This window comes from Argiope bruennichi, chromosome 6 (genome assembly GCF_947563725.1).
Source record: "Argiope bruennichi chromosome 6, qqArgBrue1.1, whole genome shotgun sequence".
NCBI classification, from domain to species: domain Eukaryota; kingdom Metazoa; phylum Arthropoda; class Arachnida; order Araneae; family Araneidae; genus Argiope; species Argiope bruennichi.
Window position 1 is genome coordinate 116,766,211 of NC_079156.1, and position 11,497 is coordinate 116,777,707.

The window sequence follows — 11,497 nt, forward strand, 5'->3', positions numbered from 1 at the left end:
ATATGGTTGAATTTGATGATAATTGGCTTGAGAATGTTTTCTATTATCAGTTCTTCATTTTCATTCTTCATAGAGGAATTCCTTGAGCACGGAAAAATCATCAATAGTGACGTGTGTAGACACTCACAGTCTACATGCTACATGATAACTCTCGTCCACACATTTCCAAGGTCAATCAAATTGGGTTGATCAAATTCAATAAGGAGTAGCTTGAGCACCCTCCCTATAGTCCGGACTTGCCACCCTGTGACATCCATCTGTTAGACTCGATGAAAAAAAAGCATCTCAAAGGGAAGAACTTCAACTCGGACTTCAAATTGAACCACCCAATAAAAGACTCGCGCCTGCAACGTGCGAATAAATACTAAAGATTATATCCACAATGTCGCTTTATACTCTTTTATGTGAATTCACCTTATACATACATCAAAATAACAGTAGATGGAAATAATAATAAAAAAAAAACTATAAGAGGGCGGAAGACTAACAATAAAATAAAAGAGGTGAAAGGACGTTTAATAGAGTAAAAGAAATCAGAGGACAAATTATAGTAAGAAAATTAAAAGGAGAATTGCAACGAATCTAGCAAACCTTTATCTAATTTCGAGGAGGAATCCACAATACAATCTGTGGTTCACGTTGTTGAGAATGAGAAACAAAACGAGCAAAATAATGAGGTTAGCAAACGAGAAACAAGAATAAAGTAATCCTGGAATGCAGCACTCGTATTTGCCGCAGACAATTAACTCAAAGGGAGGAGAAATGATCGCTAAGCAGAGTGGAATCGTGACACCCCCACTCGAATAAAAGAAATGACCTTCTTAAGGATTTGGTGAATGAAATTGAAGAAATAAGACTAATTTAAATTCGAGTAGTTGCTAGAAAGTAGCTTTTATAAATTCGTTTTTTTTTTGTGTGTATTATAATTTTTTTATTTACATTATATTCTGCTTTCTGATATTGAAATCATAATTTTTTTAAATTGACTGCCACAAAAAAGGAGACTAATATTTATTTTAATTATTTTTTAACCGTTTATGAAATTAATATCGATTAAAGTGTACAAATGCATACAAGGTATTTGAACATTTAGCAGACGAGGAATTGACTGAAAAATGGATTACGAAATTTCCTCTTTACAAAAATGAAATACGTCAAGTATTTTTTTAAAACGGAAACAAACCGATTAATTTATTAATTTAAATTATTCATTATGTAGTTAAATTAGTTTAAGAGATTACTGTATCATTTAAAATAATAAATGAAATAAGCTGCTTGCAAATAAAATCAGTAAAAAATTCACAAAGAAACTTTTGAATTTAAAACTACTCAAGTGATTTAAAGTGAACTGAAAACTAAATGAACTGAATCCAGATGAACTGAAAACTAAAAAATATTAAACTATTTATTGAATAAAAATTCTTTTAAATCTCACTTTGCACACATTCTATTTTTAAAAAAATATTAATAAAAAAACAATTTTTATAACTTGATTTCAACGGTTATACTATTTCTTGTGCTGTCATTTAATGTAAAGTTAAAATTAAATAAAATATTAAATTCAAACTTATAAATAAAGGTGTGATTAAATTTAAATATAGGAAAAAAAATATTAACTAACATGTAACATTATTTAATTTGAATACATTTTAATTACATTGCTTAAATTTTTTTATATTAACAATATTTAAAAGGGTTTAATAAATATTAAGTAAAATTAAATTATTTTGAACCTTTCAAACAATACATTAATGCCTATATTTCCAGTTTTTTGAATTATAGAAAAAAATAGCAAATGAATTAAAGAAGTATTAAGACTTTTATAAAAGGTTTCCATTTGGCAGAGATAAACATGTTGAGATGAAAAAATATATTCCTTGTAATATTAAAGCTTACGTTGCTTATCAACAACAGAATCACTTAAAAATTCGGTACATGTCCGATAAAAAAGCAATTCTACACTGAGCAAATTTTATAATAGTGAGAAAAAACAATACTGACCTTTATATAAAGCATTTGTATAAAATTGAGATAATTGTTTTGATTTAGAAACAAATACAAGGCGTTTATAAGGCTCTGGGAGTAAAACTATTTGGAGAAACTTGGTATCTGTTACATTTAGAGTATGATGAAGTGAATAACATAATAAATAATAATTTTTCGATAGGTGCTTGCGATGTAGATTATTATTATCATTTTTTTTTTACTATGTCAAAATGTCTACTGCTTCGATTTTAAAAACATTTTGCTCATAAAAATAATGAGTCTAAGAATGCATCCATGACATCATTAACTGGAGAACGTGATCTGTTAGTAAAATGTTTTTTTTTCCAAAAAAATAGCAACTATCATTGCAAAAATATCGTCGTCTTAAAGATTTGAAGGAAAACAAAAACCACCGATGTCTGTGAATAACATGAAGAAAATGATTCGTAAATCTGCAGAACATTTCGGGCTGCTCCCTGGAGCTAGACGACGGCGCGATGTGAATCAGGAAGTAGTGGATGATATTAGGGAAGTCAACCTTCTAACTCTCCGACCCGCATTAAGGCACACGGATTTAAACCATAAAACTGAATGACCGGACCACCGCAACAGCAATTGGCGGGAACTGTGGTTGAGTCCTAAGGGCCGTCACCGGCCACGGTACAACCATCCCCGAAGGAAGTACGTCCCGTCATCGATGGGAGGAGCCAGATCCCCCACCTATTAGTGTACCCTCCAGGGTGGCGAGATCCAACCACCATGCCGGAAGCATCTCATCCTCATTTCGAGGTGCCCCCCCCCGAGGGTCATGATATTAGGGAAGCGATTCATTCAGAGTTAGTTGATCAACGACATGTAAGCGTTAGAATAGTGTAGTGAGGACTTAATGAATACCATTGCCGGCTGTGCAAAAAGTCTTGTAATGCTTATGACACTGTTAGTATAAAATAAAAATTTGCAGCTCTTGCAAGTAGGAGATCTACAATAAAATATTGATTTTGTCAACTTCATTTTTCCAAAATCGATGACGACGAATTATGGATACGAAAGATTTTGTGGACTGATGAAGCATATTTCACATTATCAGTAGAAGTCAGCAACCAGAGTTGTAGGATATTGGGCTCTTAAAGCCGCATGCTGTTTGGGGGAAAAACCTTGCGTTCCACATTTGCTATAGTTTGATGTGGTATGACTGCTGACTTTATTATTAATCCCATTTTTTTTTTTTTTTCAAAAACCTTACCCCAACAGATTTTGCTTGTTGTACCCTAACACGCACTAGTTACAGTAAAACTCAATGAAATAATGTGATCCCCACTTTTCAAGAAAGAAACTGCCTAAATTCTACAATATTAATACAAAAGGGAACCTCGCCTTATATAGCTCAGTCTGTTAAACAACTTGCACATCAATCTTTTAGTTTTTAGTGAGGATCGTACAAGTAGCAGATATTTCTGAAATGCTTGCCACCCTGTTCATTTGATTTGAATTCTTGCGACTTCCGGCTGTGGGTATATTTAAAAGACTTCATCTATAAGGACAAACTTGACTCTGTTGCTCATTTTAAAAGCAGTATTACTAGACATATCTTAAATATTTACCAGGAAACATTAGGTATTGTTGTGGATCAATCTCTCTTGCGTCTGCAGAATTTTATTGGATTTGAAGGTTCCAATATAATCAATAACGATAAGAACAACAGAAAAAGAACAATATGCTATATTTTCTATGTATAAAATAATGTCAATAAAAAACGCCATCTATCAAAAAAAATTGAATTATTTTTTTTTATTGTGTAATTTATTTCCCTATGCTGTAAATATAACAAATACCAAATTCCTTCAGTATCTCAAAGTAGTTTTTCATCTAGAGTCTTTGAAATACTTGCATTTTAATTATAACATCCCGATAATTATAAAGCCTTAAAATTATTACCATGACTTACTCTATTATTCTTCAAATAAATGTATACTTTTATCATTAAATCGAAAGCCTCGATTATTAAACCATTTGTTTCTCGCACTAGCAATGTATAAAGTATTCCATAATCAAACAATAAATAATTCTTGAAAAGAAGCATATATGTAAATTCTGCATCTATTATCCGTTTTTCAAAGTCGTGTCGTTTGTGCTTATACATTTAATGTAAAACCATGTGCTCGATCATTCTTTAACTCTCTATATGTGTTCGATCATTAGCAATGCACTGTGATCTATCATTCCTCAGAGATTAATTATTGTGTGGATTCCGAACCAATTAATACATTAAAAAGATGGCAAAAATTATGATTAGAAAATACTGTTTATTTTTGGCGAGTTCTTGAACAATCTCACAGGAATTTGTCGACTAGTTCTTTTATTCTCTGTCCGACAAAAGCTCTGTTCGTAATTTTTTTTATAATGCTGGATATTTATAAATTTATGATATTTTATAATTTTTTTTCTTATAATTTAAGAATTTGTTGATTTAGATATATATTCAAATATTTAAATTACAAGAATAATAATTTCAGTGGAACAAAATAATTCATCTTAAATAAATTTTATAAATACAAGCAAAAACAAAGAATAAAATATTTTTTTTAAAAAAATCATCTTTTTATTTGTGTACTAAAAAGTAAATTCTAAAATTATTCATTTCACGCATTTAGCCTTTTTTTTTACTATTCATTATTTTTAATATTTTGGATATTCAGATAATACTATTATTTATTTACAACCCACTATATTAGTTTTAATAAAAGTAATAATTACGTTCGAAAGTCAAATTTCGTTAAAAATAACAAAATAATATTTTTTTCAATATCCTGAAGTTTATGACAGATTATTTTATAAAATCAGTTTAAACTTTATTTAGAATTTTATTCTTTCTGAACTTGCATCGATTTTTTTTTATTCGAGTATGAATAAAAGTAATCAGGACACTTTTCTTTAAACTACACTTTTATTAGAACACTAATAAAAGTGTAGAACAAAGTTAAATTTTATTAGAACAAAGTTAAATTTAATAGAACACTAAAATGTAAAATTGTTTTAATTTTAATTATTTTATGTTTTTCTTTATTATTTTATAAATAATTATCATATATACATTATAGAATCAACTGTATACATTTATGCATCACCATGAGGGATTTATTATTATTTGCAATTTCAATAATTTAATTTATTATCTACTCATTAATCTCAATGACCGGAATGAATTTTTCAAAAATAGTTATTTTTGAATATTTGAATAAATTAATTAAAAAATATATATGAAAATATGCTAGTTAAATGAGTGCATGTTTTCTAAAAATTGGAAAAATACCTTTTTTTTGGTTGAAACGAAGTTTAAGGTAAAAATCTTGTAGTTTAGAAATTCATCAAAATTTTGCAGATAGATTAAAAAAATATGCTATCTAATTATTGAACTAAAAAAATAAGCTGTATTTCTATGCATTGTTTATATATTGTTTATCTGATAAATAATATGAAGTTTTCAATTTTTTTTTATCTTGTGAAGAACTAAAACAATTATAAAATATTTCTAAATGAATGGATATCTTATTCTCTATTTTAGGAACTGAAAAATGTATTGTTGAATTATCATACCAAATTTGAACAAAAATATATATTAGATTTAAATTTATGAGGTTTTTAGTAAGACAATTCTATCATATTTCTATATTTGAGAAAATAGCATCTAAAAAATAGTATTAAAACTTATGTAAATGCAAAGATAAAAATCAGCGCAATTTCCCAGGAAATAGAAACGAAATTCTAGTGGTTGTATAAGGATACCTGTTCAAGCAATAAAATATTAAATAAAAAAAATCATAATTTCATTTTCCAATATAATCACCTATGTTTTAAAATATTAAAAAATCATATCCTTATCAAGAATACCCAGGTGCATAAAATTTCATCTGAATATCAAATTTCATTTAGCTGCATGAGAGCTATTGCAAAAGCAATTAAATATTTTTATTTTTTAAACGAGGGACAAGCCAATTTAAATAAAATATCTTAAAAAGTGGATATTTGCAAATTCGAAGGGGCTTTAAAACTTTCTGAGGAAAAAAATCATCCTTGAAGTTTTCCAATATTTCTTAGTTACCCTTTTCTATTAAGAGAGCTATTTAATTTTAAAAACTCGGACAAGTTTAATCTCTTCTTCAAAATATATTTCCTTCTATCATTTATTACCTAGTTTGTCACATTCTGTGCTATGGGCACTCGAATCTTTAGAACATTAGCTGCTAAGCCTCTTTTCTGGCACACATATTCCAAAAGTTTATCTCTTGAGCCCTTATTTGAATGTTTGACAAGTAAACGCCTTTCAGAGTTTGAAGCCAATGAAGATAAGGATGCCACGCATTGTCATCGCCTCTTTGAGAAAATACTTAAAGAGAACACTTGAAGGAGGCTTGAGCCTTGAATGTCGGCTGGATTTAGCCTGACACCCTTCGACATATCTTGGGAATCACCCTGCTTTTAGAGTATCTTCTACTTTTAAGTTTTCAAGAAAAACTTGAAATTGATTTAGTACACTACTTTCATTTAGACTTCCGGTGACATATCCTGGTTTTGAATATTCTATTTTCTATCCAAAATCTATGTGGCAATATGTTGTATAATTTTTTTTCTAAAAAGACTCGTATCTTATTTCTGTTTGACGTAATGTATGAAAATGTAATAATGATTCTTATATTTTTATTAAAATTAAAACTGCTCGAAGAATAAAATGCATTCATAAATTGTTTTCTATTATTGGAAATGGAATTCAAAGTTCTATAAGGTAGCCTACTATGAATTTTTGAAAATAATTTTATTAATTTTCTGGTCAACAAAATGACCAGGCAAGTAAATAAATTTCATGCGCACTATCTCCTTTTAATCTTTTATCCAGGTGTTTAGACCGATGATGTCCAGTTTGATTTTCATTTGCGGTCTTCAAATAAGAGGGGGGAGTATTTCAACCAAATTCTTAATAAATCTTCCAAAAAAACTTTTTAAAAAATTGAAATAAATTAAAATTTTTATTGTAAATTTGAAGTGAAAAGCAAATCATTATTCACTCCAAAAAACATTCGATTTTCGGGCTTTGAACTGAGCTGAAGAAAAAATCTAAATATGAATATACAATAAAACATTTTCTAATCTCAATGAATGTAATAAATATGCAACTTAATAAGAGTAATTAGTACAGTCAAAGTTATGTACAGTCAGTCTTATCAAGAATCTTTCTTTCTTATCAATCTTTCTTCTTTTCAAGAAAATTAAAATTCTCTGTCCTTTTAAAATACCTTTAAATCAAGCACAGTGTAAAAAATACTGAAATAACTGTGCTCTTTTTTTCTTTTTCTTATGAATATTTTTTGCAAACGTCGCGCTAAAAAGTCAGCAGTAAAATTTCTTTTAACTTTTAAGAAAGAGTAAAGATATTTTTGTTTTCGTTGAAGATTATTCTCATCTTACAATCTCTTATTGTGTAGAAGAAGAATGAAGAAAAACAAAGCGAAATCGTTAGATGAATATTAAAGAATACCGGCTTGTGCCCTTATGTGTATTTATCCTTGTATGTATGCATATATATATATATATATATATATATGTCTGATCACTTAAAATTTGTGTGAAACTAAAAATTCGATGTGAAAAATGTTATTGATCTTTCAATCACTTGCTAAAAATCAAAACAATTAAATTTTTAGAAATATTTAATTTTTTGTAGTAATATTGTATGAATTTCGAATTTTGAAGGAAGATTAAAATAAATTCCCATAATGCACCTGAAAAAATTTTTACAAATATAGTTCGATAAAAAAAAAGCAAGCAAGTTAATTTCTTCATTTTTTAACAATTGTTCTAGTTATATTTTATGATTTTTTGGGGCCATTTGACATTAACAGATAATATAAGAAATCATACATCACATGCCTGTAATTAATCTGTTAAATAATGAAGTAGTAGTTAATAAGAAACCTTATTTTTGACACTAAAACTGCTATCTCTAGGGTGTCTCAAAGCCAAGACTAAGCACTTTTAAAGGGCTTAAATGAACTTAAACTACTGGGAATCACACAGGAATATTGCTGGACCGGAAATACTTGCCAGATACGGAAGATGGCGTTGTGCATGCGCCTTATTCCCTAGCTCTCCGAAAGAGACTCTACACATCAGTGTTCTAAAGCAAGTTTTAGTGATGATAACTAATGACTTCTCAACTGTCCACTTGAACAAAGCCTAATGATAAGTGACAAGATAGCGATGAAGTAACAGTTAACCTCAGTGGGTCAAAATTTTAGATCCAATGCGCATAGTTCATTCGCAGAAACACCCTTTCCTTCTTCACCCTTTCATAAAAACAGCATCAAAACTTCATTATTTTTAAAATTATTATTGAATTCATTCTTTTTTGTTATTAAAAGAAAAATTTCATTTTTTTTGTATTACATTTACTTCTTGTTACCCTTTCTTCTTTTTGTTGTTCGGGAAAATATATATGGAGAAAATCTCTTGTGGAGTTAATAGTTTATGGTGTATTTTGATTCAATTTCAAAGATGCATTTCACAACTTTTACATATACTGGCGTGAATACTGAAATTACTGCTACGCCAATGGTTTATAATCGTCTCTTGTTTATTATGTGCAGCTCTGTTTAATTTATGATAATTAAGTTTTGCCAATACGTCCTGAAAGGAAGATTCTCTTATGAAACGCTCTAGCATCCTGCATATACAGAACTCCATCTATCGTGTATGGCAAGCATTTCTGACCTGGCATAAATATGTGATTCTGAGTCGTCTAAATATACACAATACCACCTAGAAATTTCATACTTTGTTGTTGAGATATTTTGTGTAGCAGCAATTATTAAAAGCAATGAATAATAATAATTAATGCATTCATACAAAATAAATTAATTATAAAATAACTATATATTAATAATGATAAATATATTTCATATTACAATAATAAAAATAATCACTATATGTAATTGCATATCTTCTATGAGGCAAATATATTTAACGGGAAAGAAACAGAGATGTAGATACTGATTAAAATTATGTTATGTCCAGTACATTCTTTCCAGAAGTGAATTCTTTAATATACAATTCAGAATATTGTTTAAAAGCAAAAATATTTTATTCATTGAAAATTTGGATAAAGATAATATTTTAGCATAAAATTAGGACCATGAAAGTCTAGACAATTTAAACCAGCAGATGGAAGCTCCAGATAATAGTAAACGAGTTTTTTCATATCTGAAATTAAAAATAACAGATTATAATAAATCAAAGGGAGTGGTCTCTTGAAAGCTTTCTCGCATACACTTTCATAACTCACATAATTCATAACATACTTTCATCTTCATTTTGTGTATAATTAAATGTATGCTATTGGCGGGAACCATAGTTACGAAGGGTCCAATTAGCTAGCGTTCTTAAGCGATAATTTTTTGGGATAATCAACCCTTAACTGGGGAGGTGCAATTTTAGGATTTAACTTTGGAGGTGCGGTCTACGAGACCGCATTTCATTTATACTCAAATTAAATTTTCTAATGAATATATTAGTATAAAAAATTGCAAATATATTTTGCATATATTTTCTTGATATCTAGATATGTTTTAGAAATTTTTCAAAATATATTATCATTGAAAAAATAAATGCATTGGAACATACATTTTCTTCTCAAATTGCATGTTACAATGAATAATACTCTTGAAAAAACATATTACCTTTTACTTTTTAAATCGCATTTATTTTTACAGTATATGAAGGTATATACAAGACAATATAATGTAAAATTCAACAATTATATGAAAAATAAATAAAAAATGGCAATGGGCAAAATTGGCCCCTTTTTATCGACTTGTGTGACTATCATAGAATGGTTTTCTAGGACATTTTAAACATACAGGTTAAGAACTAGTATAAAAATCAACCAATAAATTATGTATATATATATCTTGGTATTTGAATAAATTTTATAAATTTTTCAAAATACATTATCTACAAATACATACATAGAAAAATTAATTATGTTTGAACATATATATCAGAATCAGTTGAATGCGAACTTTCTCGAAAAATTCTTCTGTACAATTATCCTTATCACTAAAATCACTTTCTACTTCATTTAAAAGTGTCTAGAGCACTGCTTCATAATAGGATCAGTAAATTGGATGATATTTCGGGGCCCAAGTTTTAGCCCCATCTGCTAAGCCTGGTTTATGACTGGGACACTAACAGGGAGATGCGGTCTTAGAGACCGCGCTCAAAGAAATAACTGAATTATTTTAAAAAGCATTCGCTGAAATCGGTTGAAAAAGTGCACATGTATTGAAGGTCACAAAACAGTAAGCTACAGAGTCAATCCATTCAATTGAGCTAAAAATAGAATAGGGGTGACCGAAAATCTATTACTAGCAGTCTCATAGACCGCACTTCTCCAGTTAAGGGTTATAAGGGTTAATTCGAATGCGGTTACTGCATAAGCAAAAAAAAAAAAAAAAAAAAAAAAAAAAAGAATCTATAATTGTAATCTCAAAATTATATACCAAATTTCAAATATTTAAGACGTTACCGTTTTTCAGTTATTTTGTTTACTTGCTTATGAATGTACGGACCGACAGACAATCAGCTCCGTAAAGGATTCAGTTTCAAATTTACATGTCTATACTTAGTACGCCAAATAAGTGTTCAACTTTTATCCATCCAGCACTTTTTATTTTTTTTAATAATCGAATTAAGTATTATTCAGGGAGTCAGGTTTCTTCAATAGACTTTATTCCAAATTTAATATTAATCTACAAATTTAGTGTTAAATCCACCTACCAAATTTCAGATACTTTGCTCAAACTATTTTTGAGCGGTCGCGTTCAAAGCAGACATAATTCCAGAAAATCGCTTTTAAGTCTCACGAAATACAAAATGTGAAGTTTCGTGGAAATCTCGAGTTAGAATTTTTCGAAGATGACAATATTTTCTCTTTCCCTGCGTCGCACACGAAAAAATAAAAACTGTTTAAAATATAACAGTTTAAATTTTGTACACTCTAACAAATGTACATTTTTGTAATAAAAATTAGTAATATTTTAAAAATAATCACCATAGTTTTTTTTAATAACGAAAAAAAAATTAACTCATTGACGATTATAGCAGTTACCGAAATACTCATTTAGAATAATTGAGAATTTCAAAACTGTATCAAAATGTGTTTACATTCAGATGATTAGATATCGAACGTTGAAAAGGAGGAAAGTTTCCAGATTTTTCTTGATGCCAAATAAAAGTCATACAACTATTTTATTTCTGATATTATATTATTCAAACTGCATTAAAAGTATTTCTAATAATAGAATGAAAAGAATTTTTTTAAATATAATTTTATTAATATAAAAAAACATTAGACTATTTTTATTTTAATTATTTTTTGCTATTTGTTGTTTTATTTGCAATTCTTTTACTTAATATTATAGAATCTGGATAGCAAAATTCTTCTTAAAATTGTGGTTTAAAT